The sequence below is a fragment of the Aquarana catesbeiana genome, linkage group LG04, assembly GCF_042186555.1.
Source record: "Aquarana catesbeiana isolate 2022-GZ linkage group LG04, ASM4218655v1, whole genome shotgun sequence".
NCBI lineage: Eukaryota > Metazoa > Chordata > Amphibia > Anura > Ranidae > Aquarana > Aquarana catesbeiana.
In genome coordinates, this window is record NC_133327.1 from 191,651,677 (window position 1) to 191,670,506 (window position 18,830).

Consider the following 18,830-nt stretch of genomic DNA (forward strand, 5'->3'; position numbering starts at 1 on the left):
GAGCCCTCTGCCATGGCACACCTTTCCCAGGTCCTCCCTACCCAGGGGCACAAGAGAAGTGCAAAGAGAAAAGAGTAAACTTACCTCTCACATTTTTCAGAGCCCTGCAGACTGTGAACAGACCACCCAAGGCATCATGTCAAACATTTATTAGATGGCAGAATAAAAAAAATGTAAAAATGTAAAAAAAAAAAATTTAAAAAAGCTTTTCGGATAAGTTTATAAGTCCTTTGTGAAAATGGAGAATTAATACAGTGATCATTCGGCTGCAGGAAAAAAAGAAAACAGTGTGTTGCACATACTGTAGCTGTACAGGCTCTTATCTGTAATGTCTAGCTTGCGTTGCTTAATGCACTGCCCCTCCCCCTCAGTCAGAGAAACCTACCAGGAAGCGCTGGGCGTTCATGTCTGGGGCCTTAGGAATGTCAGAGAAGAAAAAATATCTTTCAGTGCTCTCACAGTGTATGATGTGTTCCTAGCAGCCTCATGACAGGCGCCTTTCACAGCACAGGCAAGGCTGGCCTTCTGCTGTCTCTCCAGCAGCCAGCACAGAGAGGAGTACATGGCCTTTCAGTGAAAACCCCTTTCTCAAAGCTGACGGTGGTATGCTCCATTTTCTATGCATAACATCATAACCTCGCAGCAGTATTACATTGCAAATGTCACCCAAAGTCACAAGCGTTCTATTAACTATTCAGAACGGTTACTCGTTAGACTCGAACACTTACGTGCGCAGCTTCATTTTTCTGACAAGGACATGTGTGAAGTAAGAGAGCACTGATACGCATCAAATGATCATCTATGTTAAAGTGTATCTAAAAGCAAAAATGTAATACAGCATCTCACAAAAGCGAGTACACCTCTCACATTTTTGTAAATATTTTATTATATCTTTTCATGTGACAACACTGAAGAAATGACACTTTGCTACAAAGTAAAGTAGTTAATGTACAGCTTGTATAACAGTGTAAATTTGTTGTCCCCTCAAAATAACTCAACACACAGCCATTAATGTCTACACCGCTGGCAACAAAAGTGAGTACACCCCTAAGTGAAAATGTCCAAATTGGGTCCAATTAGCCATTTTCCCTCCCCGGTGTCATGTGACTCGTTAGTGTTACAAGGTCTCAGGTGTGAATGGGGAGTAGGTGTGTTAAATTTGGTGTTATCGCTGTCACGCTCTCATACTGGTCACTGGAAGTTCAACATGGCACCTCATGGCAAAGAACTCTCTGAGGATCTTAAAAAAAAGAATTGTTGCTCTACATAAAGATTGCAGTACGGTGGCCAAGACCACACAATGGTTTAACAGGACAGGTTCCACTCAGAACAGGCCTCGCCATGGTCCACCAAAGAAGTTGAGTGCGCGTGCTCAGCATCATAGCCAGAGATTATCTTTGGGAAATAGACCAAATTGGGCCTAAAGTGTCAATATTAGCCACCACTATTTTCAAGCACTGCCTTAAACCTCTTTGGCATGAAGTTCACCAGAGCTTCACAGGTTGCCACTGGAGTCCTCTTCCTCTCCTTCATGATGATATCACGGAGCTGGTGGATGTTAGAGTCCTCCATCTTCCGTTTGAGGATGCCCCACAGATGCTCAATAGGGTTTAGGTCTGAAGACATGCTTGACCAGTCCATCTCCTTTACCATCAGCTTTTTTAGCAAGGCAGTGGTCGTCTTGGAAGTGTTTGGGGTCGTTATTAATGTTGACATTAATGGTTCCCTCAATGAACTGTAGCTCCCCAGTGCCGGCAGCACTCATGTAGCCCCAGGCCATGACACGCCCACCATCATGCCTGACTGTATGCAAAACACACTTGTCTTTGTACTCCTCACCTGGTTGCTGCCACACATGCTTGACACCATCAGAACCAAAAAAGATTATCCTGGTCTCATCAAACCACAGGACATGGTTCCAGTAATCCATTTCCTTAGTCTGCTTGTCTTCAGCAAACTGTTTGCGGGCTTTCTTGTGCATCATCTTTAGAAGAGGCTTCCTTCTGGGATGACAGCCATGCAGACCAGTTTGATGCAATGTGCGGCGTATGGTGTGAGCACTGACAGGCTGACCCCCCACCTCTTCAACCTCTGCAGCAATGCTGGCAGCACTCATACATCTATTTCCCAAAGGCAACCTCTGCATATGACTCTGAGCACGTGCACTCAACTGCTTTGGTGGACCATGGCGAGGCCTGTTCTGAGTGGAACCTGTCCTGTTAAACCGCTGTATTGGCTTGGCCACCGTGCTGCAGCCCAGTTTCAGGGTCTTGCCAATCTTCTTATAGCCTAGGCCATCTTTATGAAGAGCAACAATTCTTTTTTTTTCAGATCCTCAGAGAATTCTTTGCCATGAGGTGACATGTTGAACCGCCAGTGACCAGTATGAGATAGTGAGAGCGATAACATCAAATTTAACACACCTGCTCCCCATTCATACCTGAGACCTTGTAACACTAACGAGTCACATGACACAGGGGAGGGAAAATATCTAATTGGGCCCAATTTGTACATTTTTACTTAGGGGTGTACTCACTTTTGTTGCCAGTGGTTTAGACATTAATGGCTGTGTGTTGAGTTATTTTGAGGGGACAGCAAATTTACACTGTTATACAAGCTGTACACTCACTACTTTACATTGTAGCAAAGTGTCATTTCTTCAGTGTTGTCACATGAAAAGATATAATAAAGTATTTACAAAAATGTGAGGGGTGTACTCACTTTTGTGAGATACTGAATATTGCTGCTTACTGCTCCTTAAATCTAGTGGCCGCAATCTTTCTCCCTTTTTTTTGAGGGGGGGGGCTTTTTTCCTTTATTTTCACCCGGTTATATGGCCAATAGGTATGTTGTTTTTTAAACTTCCTTTAGCAGACCAAGTGGTTCGGAAAAAAGTAGCAGTTAAAGGGTTGAGATAAATCCTTTAGGCTGGGTTCACACTATTGTGAATTGGATGAGGGGTTTCCCTGTATCCCATTTGCATAGCATGAGATTGTGACCAGCTCTCTATGGAGCCAGTTCCCACATCTCCGCAGTGGCTCCGGTGCAAATTGCACAGGAGTCCCTTGTGTTTTTTGGTATGTTTCAGTTCCAAGTTCAGCCCAAAATTTGGGCTGAAATCGGACCTGAACCGGTGAATGGAGATGCACCAGACTCCTGCTGTGAGTCGCTGCATGCTCTAGCGTGAACCCAGCCTTAAAGTGTTTAAAACAAAAATGTAATATATTGCAGCATACCCTTCCTTAAAAGAGGTGGCTGCACTAGTTTTCTTTAAAAAAAATAAAAATCCTTTATTTTTACCTGGTGATCTGGCCAGTAACACACTTCCTGTATCCCAACCACACTACTACCTGCCTGGAGTTTGCATGTTCTCCCTGTGCCTGTGTGGGTTTCCTCCCACACTCCAAATACATACTGGAAGGTAAATTGGCTCCTGTCTAAACTGGACCTAGTATGCATATGTATGGATGTGAGATAGGCATCTTAGATTGTAAGTTACTTAAGGGCAGGGATTGATGTGAATGTACAGTGTATACCCACAGTTATTACAGTACCTTTTGTTCCACTTGACCCTTCCTTCAAGATTGTAAACTCTAATGAGCAGGGCCCTCTGATCCCTCCTGTATTGATTTGTATTGGAACTGTACTGTCTGCCCTCATGTTGTAAAGCGCTGCGCAAACTGTTGGCGCTAAATAAATCCTGTATAATAATAATATGTAAAGTGCTAAGTAAATTGACAGTGCTATAAATAAATAAATATTGGATTACCTACACTCTGCATGGAGGAACAGTGGAGACTCCTTTGGACAGCAGCGTTGTCAATCTAGGAAGGGGGATTGTTGGATGCACTAGCAGATTTAGAATGACCTGCTAACAAATTAAAGGGTTAGATGACCCTTTCAGAAAAAAGGCAAAGTAACACCTACACCCTCCCCAGCCCATCGGTGCATAAACAAGGTCCATAAAGACGTGGATGAGTGAGTTTAGGGGGGAAGGAACTTGACATGCCTGCCCTCAACACCTTTGGGATGAATTTGAGCGGAGAATGCGAGCCAGGCCTTCTCATCCTCATCAGTGCCTGACCTCACAAATGCGCTTCTGAAAGAATGGCCAAACATTCCCATAGACACACTCCTAAACCTTGTGGACAGCCTTCCCAGAAGAGTTGAAGCTGTTATAGCTGCAAAGGGTGGGCCATCTCAATATTAAACCCTACGGACGAAGACTGGGATGCCATTAAAGTTCATGTGTGTGTAACGGCAGGCGTCCCAATATTTTTGGTAATATAGTGTACTTTAAAGCTGCATTAGTTTTCTTTTTTCAGTCTTTTTTGCCCTTATTTTCACCTATTATGTTTGCAAATTGCAAAATTCTGATCTCTGGGTGGCTACATTCATGTATCCACAATATGTACGGTGGAAGGAGTTATGGCTGTTAGGGCACACTTTTGTTGCCAGCGCTTTAGACATTAATAGCTGTGTGTTGAGTTATTTTGAGGGGACAGCAAATTTACACTGTTATACAAGCTGTACATTAACTACTTTACTTTGTAGCAAAGTGTAATTTCTTCAGTGTTGTCACATGAAAAGATATAATAAAATATTTACAAAAATGTGAGGGGTGTACTCACTTTTGTGAGATACTGTACATAGATTTGTAGAGTTTCCCTCTCGTGGCTACCTGTAGTTCTCCTAGGTACTTGTAAATCCTCCAAACTTATCTCTACCCAAAATGTGCACCTAAAGCGGAGTTCCGCTTATTTGATCCCCCCCCGCCACCTTTCAGGGGGGAGCAGATACCTGTTTTTATAGGTACCCTGTCCCCACTTCCGGGAGACCAGGCTTGCAGCGAATTTACGTCAGCTGCTCGGTCCCCCTCCTCCCTCCCCGCCCATGAGAACACGCTTCGCGCATGCACAGTAGGGACACGGTCGGGAAGCCGAAAGGCTACACTGCCAGGCTCCCTCACCCGCAATGGCGGCGGCAGCACCCGACCAGCTGTTGTAAACAATGGCTGCGGTGCTGACATCGCTTGACTCCAGGACAGGTAAGTGTTCTAATGTTAAGACCCCTTTCACACTGGAGGTTTTTTTCAGGCGCTTTAGTGCTAAAAATAGCATCTGTAAAGCATCTGAAAAAAGCCACAGCTGCAATCCCAGAGTGAAAGCCTGAGTGCTTTCACACTGGGGTGCTACGCTCGCAGGGCGTCACAAAAAGTCCTGCAAGCAGCTTCTTTGCAGCGCTGTAGGAACAGTGAATACACCGCTCCTGAGGCACCCCTGCCCATTGAAATCAATGGGCAGCGCCGCCGGCGCAGCAGAGTTTTGCGGGCGGTTTTTACCCTTTTTCGGCGGCTAGCGGGGGTTAAAACTGCCCCGCTAGCAGCTGAATAGCGGTGCTTTACTGCCAACGCCTGGGCGCTTTCAGTGTGAAAGGGCTCTAAAAGTCAACAGCTACAGTATGTATTTTTAAAGGGCGGGTAACTGGTAATTGCTGCCAGGTTGTATATGGTCCTGGAGACAAACTGTTTGGGCTAATTAGAGTCCTTAACTTCTATACCTGAGAAATTTTGTAAATCAGTGTGCCTGGGAAGGAGAGTTGGACAGTGGACAGAGCAGGGGGCTGTCTGCCCTTACTCATGAGATAATGTTTTGTGGCACTAAAGCGGATTTAACCGGTTCAATACCGGGCAATTTCACCCCCTTCCTTCCCAGGCCAATTTTTAGTTTTCAGCGCTGTCGCACTTTAAACGTCAATTGCACGGTTGTGTGACGTTGTACCCAAAAGAAATTGACGTCCTTTTTTTCACCACAAATAGAGCTTTTTTTTGGTGGTATATGATCGCCTCTGCGATTTTTATTTTTTGCGCTATAAACAAAAGAAGAGCGACAATTTTGAAAAAAACACAATATTTTTAACTTTTTGCTATAATAAATATCCCAATTTTTTTTTTTTTAAAACACATTTTTTCTTCAGTTTTGGCCGATACGTATTCTTCTACATATTTTTGGTAAAAAAAATCGCAATAACCGTATATTGATTGGTTTGCGCAAAAGTTATAGCGTCTACAAAATACAGGATAGATTTATGGCATTTTTAAAAAAAAAATATTTTTTTATTTTTTTTAGCGGCGATCGCGATTTTTTTTGGTGACTGCGACATTATGGCGGACACATCGAACACTTTTGACACATTTTTGGGACCAATCACATTTATACAGCGATCAATGCTATAAAATTGCATTGATTACTGTGTAAATGTGACAGGCAGTGAAGGGGTTAACCACTAGGGGGCGGGGAGGGGTTAATATGTTTCCTAGGGAATGATTCTAACTGAAGGGGGAGGGGACGCACTAGGGGAGGAGACCGATCTGTGTTCCTCCGTTCTGGGAACACAGATCGCTCTCCTCAGAGCTGACAGGCTGTGGATCTGTGTGTTTACACACACAGATCCACATGCCGGCCCGGTTAACGGGCAATCGCGGGTGCCCGGCGGACATCGCGGCCGCCGGGCACACGCATCGGGTCCCGAGGAACGCGGCGGGCGCGCGCGCGCGCGCCCCCTAGACGGCCGGGAATCCCAGGACGTCATATGACGTCCACCCAGGATGGGAGATCCCATCTGTGGACGTCATATGACTATGGGCGGGTAGGGAAGTGGTTAAACCCTGTGTAAAGTTGCCACCTCATCCCTTTAAACCCGAACACATATGAATCACACAGGTTCTAAGGCTAATTTATTGCAGATAAGGTACCAAATGAATTTAATTACCACCTTAATCAGCCACAGAACCTGTGTAATTCATATGTGTTCGCGTTTAAAGGGATGAGGTAGCAACTCTAACCCTGTACTATCCCATCTTTAAAATGTTCCCACCATTTCCAGATCTAGGGTTTGTAATCATGGCCACTATGTTTTTTTTGTATTCATTGTTTTTCTGTACTTGCCTGAAGGCTGAGTCATCTTTGAAAAAACATCTCCTTAACTTCCCTAAACTTTCTTTCCGTCGTTCACCCACATTTGATCTGCATGCATGTGCAGACTTAAGTTAGCCAAACCTTGCTTTGAGTACAGAGTTGTCATGGCACTGCGATATATCAGTAGTGTTGTAGTGTATGTCAACCTCAAGACAATTTTTAAGAACGTTGACTAATCCTTGTCACATCTAGGGTTGTCACCTCATCCCTTTAAACCTGAACACATATTAATTACACAGGTTCTGAGGCTAATTTAATGCTGATAAGGCACCAAGTGAGTTTAATTGCTACCTTAATCAGCCAGAGAACCTGTGTAATTAATATGTGTTTGGTTTTAAAGGGATGAGGTGGCAACCATAGTCACATGGAGATCCCTATGTTTGGGGACTGAGGTCTATGGAATCATGGCAAGGCACACAGCAGATCATGGCACAGACTGCGTGCCCTGAATGCAGGATAAGTTGTGCATGCACCAGGGACATCATCACTAAATACATAGCTCCCAACTGTCCCTGATTTGGAACAATGTACCTCTTTCCCCACCATTTGTCCCTCATTTTGGTCTGACCTATATAGTTGTATAAAAAATGCAGTTTTTATCTTTCAAAAAGTGTTTTCCAGTGCTAAACCTTTCATCCAATTTCTAAATTGCCAATATAAAGGAATAGTAGTGGTAAAAAAAAGCCCTTCTGGATTTAATAAACTTTTTTTTGTTAATTCTCCTTTTAAGGGGGTGTGGCAGGGGGTGTGTCCTATGCCTACATACATTTGTTAGTAGGTATCCCTCATTCCCATCTCAAAATGTTGGGAGGTATGCTAAATACCAACAGTGAAATGTCATTAATGGAGCAGCATTGGAGTATTTTGCATAGGTCTACATGAGGTATGCACTGTAGGGTTGATTTACTAAAGCTAGAGATTGCGAAATCTGGTGCAGCTGTGCATGGTAGCCAATCAGCTTCTAACTTCAGCTTGTTGCAATTAGGCTCATACAAAATAACCTGGAAGCTAATTGGTTTCTATGCAGAGCTGCACCAGATTTTGTGCTCTCCAGTTTTAGTAAATCAACCCCACTGTGCTTACAACTTGATGAAAGCACAAAAACTGGATTCAATTCCACTTTAAATCACAATTCATTTAATGGGCTCTGTAACAGGATTATATCAGTGTTTCTAGACTGCTGCACCTACACAACATTCTGCACAGATTAACATCTCAGCATAACATCCAGACTCCAAATACTTGTCATTAAAGGTCACTGACATTTCAAAATCACCAGCACATGGTGAAAGAACACAGATGAGTAATTTGTCATGTGTGGCCTTAATGTTAAGAGAATGAACTGCTGGTTGACTAATCACATTATCAGAGGAACTTGTCACTTCCCCATGTTACACCCGCAGCACAGGCATCAAGCAGTTAACTATTATCAGAACAATGGAAGAAGTTCCTTGCCTGAAGGCCTGTAAAAGTAGCTTTCAATAACAATCATTTGAGCTTTCACTTCCTCTTTAGAAAAACGTATGGCTTGAAGGGTGCCTATTATTTGTTTTCAAGTCACATACTTAGCATTATATGTACATCTGCTGCAGATGTAAACATGTATTGTGTGCTCCTCTTCACGTCATTTTGAAAAATGACAACCTATAGATAGGATTCCGCTTTTTGTTTCTATTTTAAACGATTCGGGTTGACAATAAAAATGGGGAGTTAATGTTTCAAGAACGAAGTCATTTTCATCTGTTGATTGCTCTATTTTAGTATAAAAAAGAGGTGTTGTTGTTATTATAAAGGCTTTTTAACATCAAATGTATAGGAATGCTTAAAGCTGAACTCCAGAATAAGCAAATATTGTCTAGATCAGTGGTTTCCAAACGCTCCAAACAAGGGGCCAGTTTACTGTCATTCGGGATTTAGGGGGTGGGGGCAGATAATAGCCATTGGGAGTAGATATCCTGGCTTCAGTGAAAGTAAACCATGCCCCATACTAGGTGGAAGGAATAGTGCCCCATTGTTAGCATTAATGAGAGTAATAGTGTCACATTGTTGGTATCAGTGAGAGGAATAGTGCCCCTTTGTTGGAACCATGGGATGAATGGTGCCCCATTATTGGCATTGGTGGAAGGAATAGTGTTCCATTGTGGGTATCAGTGGGAGGGATAGTACCCTATCGTTGGTATCAGTGGGAGGAATAATGCCCTATCATTGGTATCAGTGGGAGGATTAGTGCCTATAGTTGGTATCAATGGGAAGAATAGTGCCCTTTCGTTGGTGTCAGTGGGAGGAATAGTGCCCTATTGTTGGTGTCTTTGGAAAGAATAGTGCCCTATAGTTGATATTAGTGGGAGAAATAATGTCCTATCATTAGTGTCAGTGGGACTAATAATGCCTTATCGTTGGTATCAGTAGAAGAAATAGTGCCTTATAGCTGGTGTCCGTGGGAGGCATAATGCCATATTGTTGGTATCAGTGGGAGGAATAATGCCCTACCCTTGGTATTAGTGGGAGGAATAATGCCCTACCATTGGTGTCAGTGGAAGAAATAGTGCCCCATTGTTGGTATCAGTGGAAGGAATAATGCCATATCATTGGTATTAGTAGGAGGAATAGTGCCCTAATATTAGTATCAATGAAGAGGAATAATGACGTGTCGTTTATCTGTGGGAAGAATAATGCTCTATCGTTGGTATCAGTGGGAGGAATAGTGCCCTATTGTTGGTGTCAGTGGAAAGAATAGTGCCCTATAGTGTATATTAGTGGGAGAAATAATTACCTATAGTTGGTATTAGTGGGAAAAGTAATGTCTTATTGTTAGCGTCAGTGGGAAGGAATAATGTCCTATCGTTGGTAACAGTGGGAGGAATAGACCCCATTGTTGGTGTCAGTGGGAGGAATAATGCCCTATCATTGGTAGGAATAATGCCCTACCCTTGGTATCAGTGGGAAGAATAGTGCCCTACCATTGGTGTCAGTGGAAGAAATAGTGCCCCATCGTTGGAATTAGTGGAAGGAATAATTCCATATCATTAGTATTAGTAGGAGAAATAGTGCCCTAATATTAGTATCAATGAGAGAAATAATGACCTGTCGTTGGTATCTGTGGGAAGGATAATGCCCTATCCTTGGTATCAATAGGAGGAATAGTGCCCTATTGTTAAAATCAGTGGAAGGAATTATGCCCCATCATTGGTATCAGTGGGAGAAGTAAAAATACAATACTAAAATCATGTGGTTGCATAGGTGTGCACACCCTTTTATAACTGGAGATGTAGCTGTGTTCAGAAAGCAATCACATTAAAACTCATGTTAAATAGGAGTCAGTACACACCTGTCATCATTTAAAGTGCCTCTGATTAACCCCAAATAAAGTTTAGCTGTTCTAGTAGGTCTTTCCTAACATTTTCTTAGGCGCATCCTACAGCGGCAAGACGCAAGCCTTTTCTTACGAAGAAAAACATCCAAACCCTGCTAAATATTGCAAAAACACATCTGGAGTCTCCCAAAAGCATGTGGGAAAATGTGTTATGGTCTGATGAAACCAAGGTTGAACTTTTTGGCCATAATTCCAAAAGATATGTTTGGTGCAAAAACAACACTGCACATAATTAAAAGACCACCATACCCATAGTGAAGCATGGTGGTGGCAGCATCATGCTTTGGGGCTGTTTTTCTTCAGCTGGAACAGGGTAGATGAAATTATGAACAGTTCCAAATACCAGTCAATATTGGCACAAAACCTTCAGGCTTCTGCTAGAAACCTGAACATAAAGAGGAACTTCATCTTTCAGCATGACAACAACACAAAGCATACATCCAAATCAACAAAGGAATTACTTCACTAGAAGAAGATTAAAGTTTTGGAATGGCCCAGCCAGAGCCCAGACCTAAACCTGATTGAAAATCTGTGGGGTTTTCTGAAGAGGGCTGTGCACGGGAGATGCCCTCGCGATCTGACCGATATGGAGTGTTTTTGCAAAGAACATTGGGCAAATATTGCCAGGTCAAGATGTGCCATGCCGGTAGACTCATAACCAAAAAGACTGAGTGCTGTAATAAAATCAAAAGGTGTAACAATGTATTAGTTTAAGGGTGTGCACACTTATGCAACCATATTATTTTAGTTTTTTATTTTTATTCTCTCCACCTAAAAGATTTCAGTTTGTTTTACAATTTATAGGTTACATTAAAGGTGGAAAAAGTTCTGAAATGACTTATCTTTGTCTATTTTTTTTACATCACAGAAACCTGACATTTTAACAGAGGTGTGTAGACTTTTTATATCCACTGTACATGATAGACACAGGATGCCTTGTGTTCAAGATGGCCGCCGCTGGAGAGGGGAGAAGAAGTGTGCTAGCGAGGTTTTGGGAGGATCTCAGTTTTCCCAGTGACAGAGGAAGAGCCCGCGGGGTGCTCTGTGCCCTCTTGAAACCCAGGATGTTTGAAAATAGGCTTCTAGATGGAGGAAAAGGAGCCCGGATAGCTGACAGGATTATATCAGGAGCGGAGCTTAGGCAGTACACGTCTGCTTGGTCTCACATCTTGGCCACGCCCCCGGATTAGATACACTTTAATAGAAAATCTTTTTACTAGAACTGGATTGATACATCTTTAATAGAGAAAAGGAAATAGACTTTTCATCATACGGGCACCAGATCCACATGGTGCCTGACCAGGGATAAGATTTCCATGAGTCAAAGAAATCCAGACAAGGACAGCCTTGTCACTCTGGCAGTACATTTGCCTCTATATTGCTTGTCTTTCTAATGTATTAATTGTACAATTGACCTTTTCCATCCATTTTTAACAAGTCTACAGATAGAGTTATTACTTATCAGTCAAATATATTGACATTTTAATAAGACAATATGTAGGATGTTAAATTATACTCATCCATCCTTCCAAAGTGCTCTTTGCTAATTGCTCGAGAGCATATAGTACAATTATACCAATTATCATGCTTTACATTTTCTGAACAGTGGCCGCGTGATGATAACAATTATCATGTCCAAGTCTCATCCTATGATTTTGAAATAAAACTTTGCAAGTATATGTATCTATTTTCAAAATTTGGACTAATAGAATGGGGTGATTTGACATTTAGTGTTATTGTGTGTTGAGGCTGAACTGGAAAAATGTAATATATTGGAGCTTACCCGTCCCTAGATGTTCTGGCTGGGTCCGTTTTATTTTTTCAAGATTTTTTCCCATATTTTCACCTAATGATTCTTCCAGTAACACACTTCCTGTCCTAGGGTGACTCACTGTACTTTATGGATGGATGGAGAAACAGCGTTGGCACCCTAGGACAGAAGTAAAGAAGCCCACACCCCACCCCCATCCTCTTCTCCAGAGGGAAGGGATTCTGTAGTCCTCAGAGATAACTGGGAACAAGTGACAATGTTACTTTATCGTCCATGCACCTGGCAGAATCCACTTCTGTACACTCTGCCATGGGCACTTCTTCAGTCTTGATGATGTCAGAGGACCTTAGACCTCTAGAGCATAGGGCAGAAGAGGCTGCAGAGAATGGCCTATCAGTGCAAAAGAGTCTGTGTTAGTGCATGATCAGGTAAGTAAGATTGCTGATCTCCCCTGATGCATATGTAGCACTACCTTCTTAGGGGCCACTGAGTTTTGGGTTCCTCTATAGTTTGCACAGCCAGGCAACATGCATTTTCCAACTTGCACCTAGACACATGAAACAGTCCATGGGCTTTGTGTTTAGGATTTGTTAGGGATTTCAACTTGGATAGGGTAATGGGGGTTAAGGGATGCCCAGCTTGACTCGAAAGAACAACAAATTAAAGACAGCTTCCTTCTCTGGCACACTGTAATAGCAGATACTCGACTATATTCCCTCCAGAACATCACCAGTCTTTAGCAAGGTAATCATCTCCTAAGTGTTTGGTGTTCCCCTGAGTGCATTTTCAGCAAAGTCCAAACTTGTAAGAGCTATTGGTCCTCTTAATGAAAAAATGCCAGCCCATCTGGCTACGGTATCTGATCCCAAGGCAAGGGATTGGTTAAGCAATAAACTGTCCCCTGAAGACTTCCCAAGAACTTGCATCTCGCAGACTTCTCCCTTATAGGCCCTGGGGGTGTAGCGGTACTCTGTCCTTGTCCTGCAGCTATGGATAGAACTGCTTTCAGGTCCTCTGCTGTGCTGGTTCCTTTCCAGGCTATGCAGGCTGTCCTAACCCTGTGGAACACAGGGCAGTAGAGCTCCCTCTTTCAGCTTTCCTCCTTCCTCAACTCCAGCCTGTAGGCAGAACCTCCTTTTCCTGGGGCCCCCTCCCAGGCTACACAGCAGCACCTCAATCATCCATCTTCCACCCAACTCCACTCTACTGGCCAGGCTCCTCAATATTTATGGGCTGATTCAGCCACCCTGCCAGGCTTTTTGCCTGGGAATTGGCCAGATTTCCATAAATATTCACATCTATGTCTCTACACCCCCGCCCACTAACTTCTAGAAGTTTCCATGAAACCTCCAGAACCAAGGGAAGGCAATAGAGGCCTGATCTGCAGAGCCTTCCAGCCTGACCTGAATCTAAACCCTGACCCAATTAACAGATTCATGCAACTACTGTGAGTCAAGTACATTTTCCTACACCTACTCTAGAACTAGAGGGTGCTACACATACAATATAGCCTGTGGTCCTGTCAGAGAATCTAATTGACCAAACTGTGTGGACTGCACAGAGGAAACCCAAAACACATATAAGTGAAATAATGGTGTTTAATAAATAAGTGACAAGTAAAAGAAATATAAACAGTGCAAAACCAATACAACAAACCCACTACAAACAACAATATATACAAGGAAATGGAGATACCGTAATCGTAAACAAAGCCAGGCCAAGGTCATACACAGGGAGATCAAACCAGCAGGACAGGAAGAGGGTGGATGGATGGGATACAGGGCAGGGATCCAAGGTAACCAGGAACAGAGGGGATAGGCTCAGGATAGGGATGGGATAAGATCAGGTCAGGTCAGGACAAGGCAGATGCAGGCTCAAGGTCAAAGTAACGGGCAGCAAGGTTAGAGTGCAGGGAGAGAGAGATACCAAGGCGAGCAAGTGAGGGCTCGCCGGGTATTTATAGGGCTGACTAATTGGCTTCAAGTTACACCTGAGCGCAGGGAGTGTTGTCTGCCCCCTACTGCCAGGATCCATCCGCTGGTGGACATCAGTACTGCAGCCAAAAGATGACAGGACACCAGCAGGGAAATATTCTCCTGACAGTTCAACACTGCCAGGAGACACCTGCTGGTGGACCCCAGTACTGCATGCCAAATAATATAACTTACCAGCGAATGGACCCTTTCCTGACAGTACCCCTCCCTAAAGGAGCGGCCTCCGGACGCTCCAACTGGTCTTAATTGTCCATGGTCTATGGCATCAGGCAGAATGGTGGAGGAAGGTATGTCAGGCTGGTCATCAGGCACATCTGGGCAGACGGCTGGCATGTCAGAGTCATTAAGCTGGGCAGCAGACGACAGGAACCACTCAAGCTGGGCAGCAGACGACAGGAACCACTCGAGCTGGGCAGCAGATGACAGGAACCACTCGAGCTGGGCAGCAGACGACAGGAAACACTTGAGCTGGGCAGCAGACGACAGGAAACACTTGAGCTGGGCAGCAGACGACAGGAAACACTTGAGCTGGGCAGCAGACGACAGGAAACACTTGAGCTGGGCAGCAGACGACAGGAAACACTTGAGCTGGGCAGCAGACGACAGGAAACACTTGAGCTGGGCAGCAGACGACAGGAAACACTTGAGCTGGGCAGCAGACGACAGGAAACACTTGAGCTGGGCAGCAGACGACAGGAAACACTTGAGCTGGGCAGCAGACGACAGGAAACACTTGAGCTGGGCAGCAGACGACAGGAAACACTTGAGCTGGGCAGCAGACGACAGGAAACACTTGAGCTGGGCAGCAGACGACAGGAAACACTTGAGCTGGGCAGCAGACGACAGGAAACACTTGAGCTGGGCAGCAGACGACAGGAAACACTTGAGCTGGGCAGCAGACGACAGGAAACACTTGAGCTGGGCAGCAGACGACAGGAAACACTTGAGCTGGGCAGCAGACGACAGGAAACACTTGAGCTGGGCAGCAGACGACAGGGACAACTTGAGCTGGGCAGCAGACGACAGGGACAACTTGAGCTGGGCAGCAGACAGGGACAACTTGAGCTGGGCAGCAGACAGGAACAACTTGAGCTGGGCAGCAGACAGGAACAACTTGAGCTGGGCAGCAGACAGGAACAACTTGAGCTGGGCAGCAGACAGGAACAACTTGAGCTGGGCAGCAGACAGGAACAACTTGAGCTGGGCAGCAGACAGGAACAACTTGAGCTGGGCAGCAGACAGGAACAACTTGAGCTGGGCAGCAGACAGGAACAACTTGAGCTGGGCAGCAGACAGGAACAACTTGAGCTGGGCAGCAGACAGGAACAACTTGAGCTGGGCAGCAGACAGGAACAACTTGAGCTGGGCAGCAGACAGGAACAACCTGAGCTGGGCAGCAGACAGGAACAACTTGAGCTGGGCAGCAGACAGGAACAACTTGAGCTGGGCAGCAGACAGGAACAACTTGAGCTGGGCCGCAGACAGGAACAACCCGAGCTGGGCAGCAGACAGGAACAAGCCGAGCTGGGCAGCAGACAGGAACAAGCCGAGCTGGGCAGCAGGCTCCGGGTCATCGAGTTGGGCAGGAGGCTCCGGGTCATCGAGATGGGCAGCAGGCTCCGGGTCATCGAGATGGGCAGCAGGCTCCGGGTCATCGAGATGGGCAGCAGGCTCCGGGTCATCGAGATGGGCAGCAGGCTCCGGGTCAGCGAGCTGGGCAGCAGGCTCCGGGTCAGCGAGCTGGGCAGCAGGCTCCGGGTCAGCGAGCTGGGCAGCAGGCTCCGGGTCAGCGAGCTGGGCAGCAGGCTCCGGGTCAGCGAGCTGGGCAGCAGGCTCCGGGTCAGCGAGCTGGGCAGCAGGCTCCGGGTCAGCGAGCTGGGCAGCAGGCTCCGGGTCAGCGAGCTGGGCAGCAGGCTCCGGGTCAGCGAGCTGGGCAGCAGGCTCCGGGTCATCGAGCTGGGCAGCAGGCTCCGGGTCATCGAGCTGGGCAGCAGGCTCCGGGTCATCGAGCTGGGCAGCAGGCTCCGGGTCATCGAGCTGGGCAGCAGGCTCCGGGTCATCGAGCTGGGCAGCAGGCTCCGGGTCATCGAGCTGGGCAGCAAGCTCCGGGTCATCGAGCTGGGCAGCAGGCTCTGGAACATTGGGCCGAACAGCGAGCACCGTAAGGGCAGGCCAGATTACAGGCACCGGCTCAGCAAGCTGGGTAACGGACCCTGGCCCAGTGGGCTGGGTAACAGGCCCCGACTCAGCGAGCTGGACACCGGGCACTGGTTTGGCAAGCCGGATAACGGATACTGGCTTGACAGGCCAAGTGACGGACTTCGGTATAGCAGACTGGGTAACGGGCACCAGTTCAGCGGACCGGGTAACGGGCACCGATTCAACAGACTGGGTAACGGGCACCGATTCAGCAAGCTGAGACACGGGCACCAAAACTCCAGGCTGAAACACGGGCACCGAAACTTCAGGCGGAGACACGGGCACCGAAACCTCAGGCTGGGATACCAACATCACGACATCAGGCTGGAAGACAGGTACCAGGATATCAGGCTGGAGGATGGACACATGAAACCGGAAAGCAGGCTCATCAGGCTGAACAGTGGGCACATCAGGCAGAACAACAGGTACTGGCACAACAGGCGGAACAGGTACATCGGACTGGTCAGTAGTCGCTGGAGCGTCAGACTGGAACATGGACACTGGGATTTTGGGCTGAGCAGCAGGCACTGGGACCTCAAACTGGGCAGCGGACACAGGCATTGGCACAACTGGCTGAGTCGTAAACACTGGCACATCAGGCTGGAAAGCGGACTGGAAAGCCGGCACCGAGACATCAGACCAGGCAGCGGGTGCTGGAACTTTAGACTGGGCAGCAGACACAGGCGCTGGCACATCGGGCAGAACAGCAGGTACATCAGACTGGTCAATAGTCGCTGGGGCGTCAGACTGGAACATGGACACTGGGATTTCGGGCTGGAAGGCAAGCTTCAAGACTTCCGACTGGAAGGCAGGCATATCAGACTGGATAGCAGGTGCATTAGACTGGAGAGCGGGTGCGTCAGACTGGAAGGTGGGCACACCAGACTGGAAGGTGGGCACACCAGACTGGAAGGCAGGGACATCAAGTTGGAAGGCAGGGACATCAAGCTGGAAGGCAGGGACCAAGACATCAGGCTGAAAAGCAAGCTTCGGGGCATCAGGCTGAGAGGCAGGCGTGAAGACATCAGACTGGGGAGGGGGCACAGACTGAAAAGCGGGCACCGGGACTTCAGGCTGGAAGGCAAGCTTCAAGACATCCGGCTGGAAGGCAGGCATATCGGACTGGATTGCAGGTGCATTAGACTGGAGAGCGGGTGCATCAGACTGGAAGGTGGGCACACCAGACTGGAAGGCAGGGACATCAAACTGGACAGCAGGCACAGGCATTGGCACAACAGGTTGCGTAGAAGACACTGGCGCATCAGGCTCGGTAGCAGGCACTGGTTTGACAGAATCAGGTGGGTTAGTTGGTGTGGAAGCAAGTTGGGTTACTGGCAGGATCGTGTGGGTAGGAAAGAATTTTTGTTTCTTTTTTGGTTTAGCCCGTGCAGTCTTGTATGTGGGTGCAGGGCTGAAAGAAAAGAAAGTAGCTGGATCGAAGGAAGACCAAGGAACTGTAGCTAGAGAGGGGTTTTGTGGGACTGTTACAGGTGGAGGAGAAGAGACAGGTGGATTGAAGGCGGGATAGGTGCTACACTTGGAGACTGGGTAGTAGTATTTGGTAGGGGGTTTGATAAACTGGGCTGTAGCTGAGGTTGCCATAGGCGACGGGGAGATACATTTTTGGGGAGACAGAGGATTAATGGCAGGGCTGGAGTATTGTGGCTTAGCAAAAGACAGGAGATCTGACCATACCTGCAGCACAGGTTGAACAAACGCTGATTCACACACAGCCTGACTAATCAAGGATTGCACTGACTGGATGCAATTAGACAACACTTGCTGTGAACAGTTGGAATAATGTTCCATAAAATAGGCTGGATCATCCTCTAACAACCAAACCAGGGATTCAACTTGGCCATAATTGAAGGGGGGGTGAAAAATCATCACTTCCCTCGGGAATGCATGACAGGGCTGGTTTTGCACATAACTGGATCAGGGGCTGAACATCTTCAAAAGACATATACCCCTGATCCACTAGGGAATGAGCTGATCGGATAGTTTCCATCAGCCTGTCACTAGTCCACCCTTTTAAAATCTGGCGACAATATTCACCATCCTCTTCTGCTAGCAGAGAATAATAAAGGATTTCATCGAAATCCATATTAGCAGACCCGATAAACCAGGATGGTTTCCTCAATGCAGCCACGTCTGGTCAGGGATGGCCTTGGTATACTGTCAGAGAATCTAATTGACCAAACTGTGTGGACTGCACAGAGGAAACCCAAAACACATATAAGTGAAATAATGGTGTTTAATAAATAAGTGACAAGTAAAAGAAATATAAACAGTGCAAAACCAATACAACAAACCCACTACAAACAACAATATATACAAGGAAATGGAGATACCGTAATCGTAAACAAAGCCAGGCCAAGGTCATACACAGGGAGATCAAACCAGCAGGACAGGAAGAGGGTGGATGGATGGGATACAGGGCAGGGATCCAAGGTAACCAGGAACAGAGGGGATAGGCTCAGGATAGGGATGGGATAAGATCAGGTCAGGTCAGGACA

The 18,830-nt window shown here is 46.4% G+C and overlaps 1 protein-coding gene across 23 annotated transcripts in view; it reads right to left on the bottom strand.

Moving 5' to 3' along the window:
* The window catches only part of MBNL1 (muscleblind like splicing regulator 1), a 289,440-nt gene extending 289,082 nt beyond the window's left edge, over positions 1-358 (bottom strand). For 10 of the 23 annotated variants that reach the window (XM_073626025.1, XM_073626034.1, XM_073626023.1 and 7 more), the window contains exon 1: positions 85-343. The gene's annotated coding sequence lies outside the window, so the exon portion shown is untranslated. Of the gene's footprint in view, positions 1-84 lie in introns of all 23 variants that reach the window. The other 13 variants (XM_073626037.1, XM_073626035.1, XM_073626042.1 and 10 more) reach the window with 5 other exon arrangements.
* Between the last annotated feature and the right edge of the window lie 18,472 nt (positions 359-18,830).